The sequence below is a fragment of the Candoia aspera genome, chromosome 3 (assembly GCF_035149785.1).
Source record: "Candoia aspera isolate rCanAsp1 chromosome 3, rCanAsp1.hap2, whole genome shotgun sequence".
Lineage (NCBI taxonomy): Eukaryota > Metazoa > Chordata > Lepidosauria > Squamata > Boidae > Candoia > Candoia aspera.
This window is the reverse complement of record NC_086155.1, coordinates 19,482,767-19,496,674: the sequence shown is the minus strand read 5'-3', so window position 1 is coordinate 19,496,674 and position 13,908 is coordinate 19,482,767.

The following is a 13,908-nucleotide window of genomic DNA, read 5'->3' as shown; positions in this document are numbered from 1 at the left end:
ATAATACATCCATGTACTGTCATAATAAAACAGCTACCAAAAATAGCTTATATTGGCTATCACCACCAATCCTCCTCCAAAGACCCAAACAAAGATGATCTTCCATTGAAAGCAGGGAAGGAGCCATCCTGACTTCAGGAGGAAGAAAATTCTAAAACATAGAACAGCCACTGAAAAGACCTTTGATGCACCCCCAACTCCCTTGGTGAGGGAATTGGAAACAGGCCCCGCTAGAATGTACAAGGAAGACTTGGAGAAGTTGGTCATGTCAGAAGACTAGGTCCTACAGGAAAATAATGTGAGATGTGATAACCAGGACTTTGAATTTTACCCAGAAACCTATTAAGAGACATGCAGCTTCCCCAGAATAGGTATAACTCTGCTAAACCAGGTCTGGCCTGGTAGCAAGCAGGCCACTACATTTTAGACCAGTTCTCGTTTCTGAACAACCTTCAAAGGCAGTCCAAGTAGAGCACATTACAATAATTCAAACATGAGTTGAATTCATTAGTGACTGTTGACAGAACATTTTGTTCCAGAAATGACTGCATCTGATGGAAAACCCAAAACTGAGCAAAGGCTTTTCTGATCATGGGCACCACTTGCTATTCTACTAGGAGGAATAAGTCCAAGAAAGCCCCCTTGGTGCAACCCTATCGATAGGTACAGTTGGAACTATCCTGGACCCTGGTGGTTTCTGGATTAACAGCCGCCCCGTCTTACTAGGATTTTAATACATCATTTAAGATGCCCAGAGCATCTTCTGCTTGGTCTAGGGAGAATTGTATAACTGGGTATCATCTACAGATTGATGATACCTCATCCTGACCTGAGAGTTGATGTTGCCTACTAGTTTAATGTAAATGGGAAATACAATAAGTGAATCAAACTGAGTTACTATACACGGGTATGGCCAATTCTCAACCTACTCCCTCAAAGCAGGGAGTTCAAGACAGCCAAGAGAGGCAGCATGGTTGAGATCGTACTACAGAAGACTCTGGAATCTACTTCCTCGGACCCAAGGAATCCTAGATAACATTGCAAGATGTTGCCCCAGAGACATCTCAAAATACTATGTCTATAAAATAAATTCTGCTCTCAGCATGCTTTTCAAATACATCAGAGTGACCACAAGGCAGAAATCTTTTCATCTGTCATTATCTGCTGCTGGACAATCCTCCATAGAAGCAATAACGGTGAAGAGGTATCATTGCTTTGCCACACTTTGCCACTCTTCTTGCCATACTTTATGCCTGAATTTGCACTTGTACCCATGTTCAGTTGCATTTACTCTTTATTTCCACTATTGACACCCTAGAATTTCCACAACTTCATTTCCTAAAGCTTCTCCTTAAACCCTGGAGTGCCCCTGGATGGCACACAGAGAGAGGCCACTTAGGGGCAATTCAGAACCCTCGCTGATTCTCTGTTCCACAGAATACAGCAGAACTGCCAGCCAGATTACTGGGAAAATCCACAAACACCTGCTGGACACCCAAAAGATCAGTTCTCCATACTTACATAAAGACTATAAGTAGTGCTGGCGAGCTTCAGGACTATCAGAATGTGATCTGTCCCTGACAAAGGACTCCCTGAAAGATCTTCCACATTCAGCTTGTAAGCCAACTGCTCTAGGGTAAAGATTGGTCCACATATATGAGTTGGGCTCTTGATTACCTAGCTATCATGCTGGCCATGAAATCCTGACCCACTGACTGGTCTTGGGAGCACTTAATGCATGGAGATGGAAATTCCCAGACACCTTATGTGTACAGGAATCAACTGGCAGCAGGTTGGGCAGCTCATGAAGAAATGCTGCCAGGCAGCCCACCCTGAATACCAGAAGCACTGTGAGCTTGTTCCTAATACCCAGCTTCAAATACAAGGACTTATCTGCAGAGCAGGGTACTTGGTTACCACTCAGGATTCCTGGAAGGCCAACCCTTAGCTGAGCAGTCTGATCAATTCAGCATCTAGGACCACAGAATGAGGCATTAGGACGAGAAGTGGGGACTGGCAGCAAATTGCCTGTCCCCCTTCCTCTGCAATGGCTGTCCCAAAGCCTCCCATTATATCATTTTCCTGTTACTGTCTTTCCCCCAGTCTTTCTTCTTCAGCAGCCTCTTTGGCTTCTGCCAGGCCTGGGGTCTCCGCAGCATCTTTACATCTGCTCCCTGTAGTCTATCTCACCACCATGTGATGGCCTGGCTACTTGATTGGTAGCTACTCTAACTTGTCCCACATTCACCCTCATAAAATTCCCTACCCAAATTGACCTTTCTATCCAACCTGGACCTGATGTCACCAATCTCTGCTATACCATCCTCCAACTATGGCTCAGTCCTTTGAGAACATTCCCTCCATACAGTCTAGAGAGTCAGTCTTCACCATCACACCTTGGTCTCTTGTTGAATGAAGCTTGAATTCTGTATCCAACTTTAAATACTACACGGTAGTTCCCAAACACTGTAGCCCTAGGATATTTCTAGTTTATTGTTTTCACAATCCACTCATATCACAATGATGACCAATGTTTGTAAGTTTCTGCTTCTGTATCATCATCTCGAGGGGAAAATCAGTATTTAGTCTATGGTACTCTTAGTAACTACCTCCAGATCCATAATTCAAAAGTGTCTATCTTTGTTTCATTCTTTCTCAGTGTCAAGCTTTCACAGCTATACAGTACCACCAGGAAAATCACTGCTTTAACTATTCTGATCCTTGCTGTCACAGGAGTATCTTTAACCTTCATAATCTTGTCTAAAATCGTCATTAATCCTCCCCTTTATTTTCCCAGCACATGGTTCATCTATCTATTCTTGAGCCTAAGAAAACAAAATGATCTACTATCTTAACTTCTTTATTGTGAACTGTAAGTTCAGTAAATATACTGGTCAACATTATCGTTTTAATATTTAACATTAACACCGATTTTTCACTATCCATTTTTACTTTCAAAATGAGCTCTTCTAAGTCATATTTACTTTCATCTAAGTAATGGCACAGTATCTGCTTATCTCAAATGATTAGTAATTTGATCTCCAATTCTTATTTCAGCTAACAATATGCATCCTTGTTTCATCCCCTTTTCTATTTTGAACTTCTCTATTTCTCCAAACCCAATTTTTACAGTAATTTCTTGTTTATTGTAAATATTCCCCAGAAGAATAATCAGGTATTGTGGCAAAACCATTAATTGTAATGAATTCCACATTCTGGCATGATCTACACAATAGTCAAGGAAACAAAGGTAGTTCTTCTTGAATTATCCTTCTCTACTTTCTGTCTTAAATTAGCTTTCTGATCTCATTTTTCTGCCCTTAATAAATGTTGCTTGTTCATCTATTCTTCTATGAAAGTTCTGAAGCAAAACTTTGTTTGCAGAAGGGAAGCATTGTATAAGATAATTTGATAATTTGCACATAGTACAGTATTCTCTTGCTTCTCCAATCTTTGGTATAGGGATCTTTATCAGTCATTTCTAGTTCCTAGGCAATATAATCTTGTTTCATATTTATACACAGCTATTTCCAGTTGTTGATGTAGAATGGTTAGCCTTTAATTGCCTCTTCTTTAGCAACTTAAACAGTTGTATGGGAATTTCAACTGCAGTTGCTGCTTTTCTATTTGCTGGCTGGTCTATTGCTTGTTACAATTTTATTTGTCTTTATTAAATCTGTTCTGTGATTATTCTTGGGCAGTCTTACCTTAGCAGTAAATTTTTGTTAACAAGAAAAGGAAAATGAGAGACATAATTTTCCTCTATTTCTTGACATTATTGATTGAGGTATCTTTGCTTTTGCTTCGTTGAAAATTTGCATCCAGTCATCCTTTATTCTTGATGCCCAGGGCTTTCATCCTCTGTCTTTCCCAGGATATAATGATAGTTTGAAGCAAGTATTGGCAATGAACAAAGTTCCGCTTTGCAAAACTCTATTATCTGTCACTTGCATTATTGCATTTAACCAAATCAAATCTTCCTGCAATTCCAGGTTCCTCCCTTTCTCCAAAGTTTCATTCCAATCAACATATAGTAATACTCCACCCTTTCTAGATGTTGCATTTCTAAATCAATTCTGTTTGCCATAGAATTCTTCACCACTGCATCTGCAGTAGATGTATACATATATATAACATTGAAATTCATGGGATGTCTATTAATAATAGTAGATTCAATCCTGTTGTATCATTTAGTGATGTCCTTTTGTACACTTCATGGGATCTTGTGAGCTGAATCATAATCATCTGATCTAAAGTGGCCCATGGTCCACCCAAGTTCATTTGTTTCTAACCCATCCAATTTAATTTCTGCTTTGGCAATTTCAAATTTTCCTTGGTTCATGCTCTTCACATTGCATATTTTAGTTGTGTGTGTCTGTATAAAATGAAGAACTCCTTTTTCAATACTGCCACCATCAGAGACCAAACTTTCTTGCAGCTTTGTTTGGACACACCATCACCAGATCTACTCATTAAAGTTCAGTATTCTTCCCCAGGTACCAGAAGAGTGTCGTCCATCCTAGGGAGGAAAGCCTCATCATCAGGCACCCAGATTTAACTAAATTTGATTTTATGTTTTATGTTTTATATTTTATATTATTTTATTTTTATATAGTTTTTATTATATTTGTAGTTTTATAATGTATCTTTTTAATTGATATTTAATTCTTACTGTTTTAATTTGTTTGTAAACTGCCCAGAGTCATTTTTGAGATGGGCTGTGGAAAAATACGATAAATAAATAAATAAATAAATAAAAATGAATAATACAGCTGCATCTATACAAGTTTTCTTGGTTACAATAAGGAAGTGGCTTGTCATTGCCTTCTTGTGGATTGAGCCCCTTCACCTGGGTGGATTGGCTTTCCTCACACCTACAGAGCTCCAGCAGCCCCCTCCCCCTGTGACCGTATGAGAAAGGGTAACTTTACTAGGAGTTTATGTCTCTGAAGCTACAGTCACTGAAGAGTCACTGAAGCTGCAGAGCTTCCTTCTATGTCAAAGTGGTAATTCCCTGAGAGGACAAGCCAAATGTATACTTTTTTTATTATCTGCTTCTGCCATTCACTTAACTTAGGCCAGTGTTTCTCAACCTCAGCAACTTTAAGATGCTTGGACTTCAACTCCCAGAATTCCCCAGCCAGTGTGGCTTCCTGAAGAGTGAAAATAGTGCTTTGCCTAGACAGTAGACAGTAGACCATCAAGGCCATTGCTATTTCTCTTAGAAATATATTTGTGTCATTAGCTGACCGCACAGTTTGTAGGACTTGCATACTTTCTTGATGAAATGGATACTTGTTGCACTGCTCCAATTGTAACTGGTGCACATAAAATGGCTGCTTATGAATAATTTGTGATCCTCTGTTGGTGGGCTTTCTGCAGCTTAAGTTCTCCTATTTTACAGAGTGCAACCAATCAGCTACACAAGCTTGAGTTACAGTAGTCTCTCTTCTTCAAGTGCAGATGCAAGGAGGTCTAAATGTTTGGCTGGAATTCCCTCCCCATGACTTTAATGGGATAAACGTTAAATCATTGCTTTGAGAGTTACTTAACCAGATCATCAAAAGCCAAGTCAACTGGGGGGGAAATCTTGAGTTTTTCCTGGAGTCCCTTTTGTGAACATGGGGATTTCTGCAATTATGAAATGGCTAGTCAGAACATACTTCTTCCAAACATCACAATTTAAAAAACTGAGCCAAACTTATACTGGCTGGCTGCCCACTGACTTGAGGGAGAAAGATTGAGAAAGAGAGGGAGGGAGGGAGGGAGAGAGGAAGGGAGAGAGAAAAAGAAAGTAGTATTGTTTTGCTCACTCATTCCAAAGTCCATCTAGTTCAACATTCAGCCCCCATCAGGGGATAGCCAGATATCCTTGGGAAGTTCAAAAGTTGATAATAATAGAAATAGCCCTGGTCTATTTCGCCCTTGGGATCTGGTAATCTAAATAGGGATCTGTTTCTAACTGTGCAGGTTCTTGGGGGGGGTGCCTTGTGATAAATATGTAAATATGATCTTTTTTTGAAGATTTTTTTTATCCTGCCTTTATTATTTTTATAAATAACTCAAGGGGGGAACATAGCTAACACTCCTTCCTCCTCCTATTTTCCCCACGACAGCAACCCTGTGAGGTGAGTTGGGCTGAGACAGGGTGACTGGCCCAAAGTCACCCAGCTGACTTTCATGCCTCAGGCAGGACTAGAATTCACCATCTCCTGACTGCTAGCCTGGTGCCTTCACCATTAGACCAAACTGGCTAGGTGAACTACCTAAGAGAGTGAACTACCGTTGTCCATTGGACTCAAGGTGCAATGCTGGTTTCAGGTTTTACTGTTTCCCTATTGCAAGACTGAATTTTACAGTGATATATTGTTGAACAAGACTGGAGATTTGCATGGACAAACTCAACAGTTATTGGAAAGAAAGATGATCTCTTAAAGCTGTATCATGTAGAGGATAATCGTTATAGATATAGTAAGTTGGATCTATGCTTAAGAATAGATTTAATGAAATTAAAGGAACTATCCAATTGATTTCAGGGGATCTACTGTGGATTCACTCTGCTTTTTTTTTTTAATCCATTCAATCATGTCCAATTCTCAGAGACTGCCTGGACAAGACCCTGCAGTTTTTTTGGCAATGTTTTCAGAAGTAGTTTGCAATTGCTTTCTTCCTAGGGCTGAGACAAAGCAACTGGCCCAAAGTCACCCAGTTGGCTTTGTGCCTAAGGCAGGACTAGAACTCATGGTCTCCCGGTTTTTCAGCTGATGCCTTAACCACTAGACCAAACCGGCTAAGATCTCAACCACTAGATCAAACCAGCTAAGCTCTAGACCAAACTGGCTTAAGAACTTCATGAAATTAAAGGAATTATCCAACTGATTTCAGGGGATCTACCAAGTAGCAACAGTAAGAACAGACCATGGAACAATGGACTGGTTTAAGATTGGGAAATGAGTACGGCAGGGCTGTATACTCTCACCCTACCTATTCAAATTGTATGCAGAACACATCATGCGACATGCTGGGCTTGAGAAATCCAAGGCTGGAGTTAAAATCACTGGAAGAAACATTAACAATCTCAGATATGCAGATGATACCACTTTGATGGCTGAAAGCGAAGAGGAACTGAGGAGCCTTATGATGAAGGTGAAAGAAGAAAGTGCAAAAGCTGGCTTGCAGCTAAACCTCAAAAAAACCAAGATTATGGCAACCAGCTTGATTGATAACTGGCAAATAGAGGGAGAAAATGTAGAAGCAGTGAAAGACTTTGTATTTCTAGGTGCAAAGATTACTGCAGATGCTGACTGCAGTCAGGAAATCAGAAGACTCTTAATCCTTGGGAGAAGAGCAATGACAAATCTTGATAAAATAGTTAAGAGCAGAGACATCACACTGACAACAAAGGTCCGCATAGTTAAAGCAATGGTGTTCCCAGTAGTAACATATGACTGTGAGAGCTGGACCATAAGGAAGGCTGAGAGAAGGAAGATCGATGCTTTTGAACTGTGGTGTTGGAGGAAAATTCTGAGAGTGCCTTGGACTGCAAGAAGATCAAATCAGTCCATCCTCCAGGAAATAAAGCCAGACTGCTCACTTGAGGGAATGATATTAAAGGCAAAACTGAAATACTTTGGCCACATAATGAGAAGACAGGACACCCTGGAGAAGATGCTGATGCTAGGGAGAGTGGAAGGCAAAAGGAAGAGGGGCCGACCAAGGGCAAGGTCGATGGATGATATTCTAGAGGTGACGGACGCATCCCTGGGGGAGCTGGGGGTGTTGACGACCGACAGGAAGCTCTGGCGTGGGCTGGTCCACGAAGTCACGAAGAGTCGGAAGCGACTGAATGAATAAACAACAACAAACTGTGGATTCACTCTGATAACTGTATGCCAATCTAGAGCCAGTTTGATCCAGTAGTTAAGGCAGCAGGCTAGAAACAAGGAGACTGGGAGTTCTAGTCCCGCCTTAGGCCTGAAAGCTGGCTGGGTGACCTTGGGCCAGTCACTCTCTCAGCCCAACCCACCTCACAGAGTTGTTGTTGTGGGGAAAACAGGAGAAGAAAGGAGTATTAGGTATGTTCGCCGCCTTGAGTTATTTATAAAAATAACAAAGGTGGGATAGAAAACAAAATAAATAAATAAATAATAAAACAATTGCAGTTGTAATGCTGTAGTCCTTAGGGATAAGTCTCTATGGGGAGTATAGGGGTGTTGTTGTTGTTGTTGTTGCTATTTCCCTCCCTGAGCTGGAGAGAAAATTCAGGCTTTACAGGAGAAAATTTCAGCTCAGAAGTCTTTTTCTGGTATTGCTAAAGAATTTGAGTCTGAAGCTCCGATATGAAAGGCAGATCAAAGGAGATGTCCCTGGGGAGCAGTCAGTGTTGCACTGAATTCAATGTTTTCCCCAGCTCCCACACAAAAGTCCAAGACAGGAAGAACCTTGTACCAACCATGGAGATAGTGTAAAGTATTTCTCTTTTCCCTCAAGAAGGAAGTAAAAAAATGGTCTTCTTTCTCTTCTGCTGGATTTTCACCAAGAGGATTTTAGATTTCTCCATTGTTTGGCTATCTGTGTCCTCCAAGATAAACAGAAGGACTGTTTTGTCAAGAACTAGACTGAAAGTCCATCTCAACTATACTTGAGACCTTCTACATCAGAAGGTGGTTAGTATTGCCCTTGTCTGTCCTCACTACACTGTAGGGCTTTTAGAAGTCAATGATGGCTGGGCTGATTAACTCTGAAAGTTATTCAACACAGTTTCCACTCAAGAAGAAACACTGAGAAGACAATTTTGCAGTATTTCCCTTGCAAGGCAGGATAACTTTCTATTGGCAGGAACTCCTGTTTTTCCCACTTCTCTGGTTCCACCCCCAGACATTCACCATTAAAGAAAGGAATTGTTTTGCTATTTCCCCAACAGTGGCTGGCTGGCCTTTTCATTTTCTTTCTTTCCTCAGCATAAAAAGATAACCCAGAAAGATGAAGAGTAAGAATGGGATGCTGGCTGCCTCCTACAGTATTTTGGGTGCTTCCCCATTGGCTGGCTGGATAGGATACTACAATCAGCCTTTACAAACACTTGTATGGAAGCACAAAACCATTTGTGTGTGTCTGAGCAGTAAAACCAATAGCATAGAAGGTAAGTATGGATATGACCAGATCTCCAACTGTGTCTTACACAATGCTTCTGAGAAACTTATAAACCTGGCTTGACAGCATAAATCTTCCCAATCACTTCAAGATTGCAAGAATATTGTAAAGTTTCAGTTGACAAAATAAAGAACTAGCTCTATAAATTGGGGGGGGGGATGTTTTGTTTTGTTTTTTTCTTTATGATAACATGGCTATTACAGATATTCCTGTTTAAGCTTATAGCCACTGGTGTACCTTACATACACAAAAGGAGCGTGGATCAGATTAGAAGCTGAAGCAATAAAAATAGTGCATCTTTAAATGGAGTGTGATGTTTTATAAAATGGATAGACATCATCAACTATAGTTTTGGGGGAATCTCAGTGTGTATGACAGACATTCTCTAAGGGATGACTTCTAATATTCCAGTACTAATATTGGGCTGAACTCTGTCCTCCAGGTTCCCAAGGGGCAATAAAGGAAGCATGGGAAGCCAAGGAGACTGGCAATCACAAGAGAGAGAATTGTACAATGAAGGACAGGATAATGACCTTCACACTTTTGGGCCACCTCTTAAGTAAGTTTGAGTGCAAGAATTCTGCATCCTTCTCCCCTGAATATTTCACCAATTTTTTCATCTAGGAAGGAAGGAAGGAAGGAAGGAAGGAAGGAAGGAAATATTTTTTTCCAATCAAATGGATAGTAAAAAATGCAGAGGAATGTATGAATACAGCATTGATCAATTTGAATTGGTGTTTTGTGCTTCATACAAGAGTGTTCAGCACATGCTGTATCTGAGTAACACTAACCCTGTGACCCTTTCTGGACATGCCTGGATGCCATATGACATTGTCTTGCTCATTTGATCTTGATTTCTGAGCCCATCAAAATCCCCCTGAATTTGAGGAATTCTGAACTTTGTTATTCAGCTGAAGGTTCCCAATGCTTCTCTCTCTGACTCTGACCTCCCTATAGGCAAAATATGTTGCTGTTGTTTCCTTTATATATCTTTCCCTCTAGAGAATTGGTATCATGTTCTAGAAACAAAAAGAAATATCTCCCCACAAACCCAGAAATTTGGGTTTCAGCCCCACCTCACCAAGTGGGAGACAGTGAATAAATGCCGTTGGCGATTTAGGTTCTAAACACTTCATCTGGAGTTTCTGTTCATTTCTAGAAAGCACTTTTATAAAATGGGAAGACAGTTGTAAAAGGGAAGAGATCTACTGTTCTCTAATTAAATTTTTTCCCAGGAAAACAGCTCTCCACTTTCATTATTTCTTTTATCTCTGAGCAAAACAAGGAAAGTAGGATTGGTTTGTTATTGTTGGTTTTGTTCTGGTCCCCTAAACAATACCATCAAGCTGAAAACTCTGCCATAAATAAAGAAAACAGGGAAACGTTATGCTAATTATTCTGGTTTGGGATTTTTTTTGCATATTTATTTTTAATATTCCAACAAAAAGAGACCAAAATGTCAGATATTGCCTTAAAATAGCTTTCCCCAACCAGACATCATTTCAACATGTTAGACAACAGCTTCCATAATACCCAGTCATCATGGAGATTGGCTTTGCTGATTGGTATTATGGGAACCATCATTAACACGTCTGTAGGATAACAGCATGAGGAAGGCTGCCTTTTAGTAAGAAGGGTAAAGGTAAAGGTTTCCCTTGACGTAAAGTCCAGTCGAGTCCGACTCTAGGGGGGGGTGCTCATCTCCGTTTCTAAGCCTTGGAGCCGGCGTTGTCCATAGGACACTTCCGGGTCATGTGGCCAGCATGACTCACGGAACGCCGTTACCTTCCCGCTGAAGCGGTACCAATTAATCTACTCACATTTGCATGTTTTCGAACTGCTTGGTGTGCAGGAGCTGGGATTAACAACGGGAGCTCACCCCGCCGCGCGGTTTCGAACCGCCGACCTTCCGATCGACAGCTCAGCGGTTTAACCCGCAGTGCCACCGCGTCCCCCCTTTAGTAAGAAACTTAAGATAAAAACATCTTTGGGTAGCTCTTGATTCCATGCATACTGTACTTTCTTGGCAATAGCCAGGAAGTGATTTGCTGATGCCTTTTCCAGGATGTTTTTCAACTGTCTATTCTACAGCTCTGGGATTTCCTGACCTTGTCCCATCCAGATATTAAGCAGGTTCAACCTGCTTATATCTGTTGGGATCAACTAAGAACCACCCTTGATGTAGGCATGGAGAAAAGTTCCCTTGAGTCCAGCTTGACTCCTGGTGGCTACATGGACATGTCCAAGATGTTTTCTTGGCAGCAATGCAGAAATGGGTTCTTACTGTCTTTTATAAGATAGTTTTGACTTCCCAGTCTAGCCCACAGCCTAGTGATGTCCCATACAAGTACTAACCAGGCCTCACTTGCTTTGCTTCAGAGCCCAGTTTCCAGATTCAGTCCATAAAAATTTCATGGGAAAGAGTTTGATCCTTGGTCATGGGATAAAATGCTACCAGTTAAAGTAGGCTTTCCATATCTGATGCCTTCCATGCTCATTAGTGTATGGGACATCACTAGGCTGTGGGCTAGACTGGGAAGTCAAAACTATCTTATAAAAGCCAATAAGAACCCACTTCTGCATTGCTGCCAAGAAAACATGCTGCCACCTGCTACTTTAAAGGAGATATTCCCTAGCACTTCCTAATCTATGTCTTCCAGATAAGTTTCCCACAACACCCATCATCCCTAATGAGCATGGAAGGCATCAGATATGGAAAGCTACTTTAACTGGTAGCATTTTATCCCATGACCAAGGATCAAACTCTTTCCCATGAAATTTTTATGGACTGAATCTGGAAACTACATTGTTTGCAACTCATGTGCTCAACCATACTAAACTTTGATCCTTTCGTTAATCAAATTAAAATTTACACCTGAATATGAGTTGCAGGGGGCAATGAAAAGTTACTTCCTGGAAACATCTGATTGGCCATTATGCCACACTTCTGTCTGATTAGAGCAAGCGTTTGGATCGGCAAGGCTCTCGATGCTCCATTTGGTGGATCTTCCCTTCATCACTCTGCCTTTGTCTGGTCCCTGCACAGCAGGAAAAACTAGCTTAAGCCACTTTTTTCTACTGGACAGTATCCCCACATTGCTTCTAGACCCTGGACTCCCCCTCACTTCAAGTATCACTTCAACGAATTGCCAGGAACATTGTGGCATCATGGAGAGACACAGATGGGAGTCACCAACTCCAGTTTCTTTGAATTCTAGCTCTGGGAGAAGGAATCCAAGGAGACCAGCCAGGCCTGGTGAGATGGAGCTTTAGAAGTAAATACATCATGATTCTCACCTGGCCCCTTAAACAGCCCTGGTGCCTTTGTTCTCACCATGGTGCACACACTCAACAAGAATTGAGTATACTCAATTATACTATATAATTTTGACAAATAAATCAATAATAAATAGAAACTCTAAACAGTTCCAGAACTTTGCAAATAGATGTCTTGCCACAGTTTTCCTTGACATTTGTACATATATCTTGCCATTTCTACAGGCGTCCTGTACAGCTGAAGAAAATGAAACAAAGGTAATGTGTGAAGTGTCCATGACATGCCTCTTGTTAACAAACTCTCTGAATCCACACATTGGGTCATCTCTGATTCAGTAAATATGCTCCAAATGATGCAATAGCTTCCAATATTAATTAAATTTGTATACTGTCTGACACCCAAAGAATCTGGGCATTAGGTGGCTAAGGCTGAGATTATTTTTGTGGGAATGGGACAGAAGGATGTTTTTTTTTTAAGTGTCAGGAAATCAAACATTGTTTTTATGGTCCCTGGAGAAGGCATGGGGTTTCCTGCAGGTAAACTGTATGAGGAGAGGGTTGAGAACAGAACGGTTATGGAGATTGAATGGGCTGGATCACAGCAGGGGTTGTTGGGATCAGGGTTGGGGGAAAGAAGGGCCTGTGGAAATCAGGAGGACCCATATGATTACTTCCTTGTGTGATCGTCTTCAAAAGATTATCTTGTCAGTGCTGACAATGCTCAGATTTTCCATCAACTTAACTGCAGGTACCACAAATCTCACCCCCACATCTTCCAGAAAGACCACAGGAGGTGGTTGGCTGTTACTCCAAATTTATTTATTTATTTATCTATCTATCTATCAAATTTCGTCACCGCCCATGTCCCCCAAAAGAGGGAGTCTGGGCGGTTTACAATAAAGTTAAAAAGATTAAAATACAATAAAAGAACAAGTTAAATTACATAATGTATAAGTATAAAATATAAAATATAAAATAGCATCCAAGATGGTAATCAAAAGTTCTGATTTGGATACATAAATACATGGGGACCACTTGAAGGTGCTAGAAATGGTGACTCTTGGGCCTCTGGCAACATTCTCCTTGGCTCAGAACTGCTTTATGTTAGTCTGTCAAAAGCTTTCGATGCTTCCCTTTCTCTCCCCTTCCCATTATACCTCCAAGCCTTTATTTCTGGTCACTGCTGGACATGTCACACAATCTCTCAACTTCCAAAGGTACAAGGGAAGAACTCCTAAAAAGTGCACTTTTCTTGCTAAGGTCTTTCTTCCCAGAACCTCTTCCCTGCCCTCCATCATTGATGGGGGAAAAAATCTAATTTACCTCAGCTTTCCATGATAAATACACAGATCTACACAAGGGCCATGCCAGTATTTCTCACACTAAATATATGACATGTGAGCAATGTATCTTTTTTCATAATGAGCTGTTAAGGGTTGTAGAGGTTGAGTCAGTCACTGCACTGCAGGTCTCCCATGT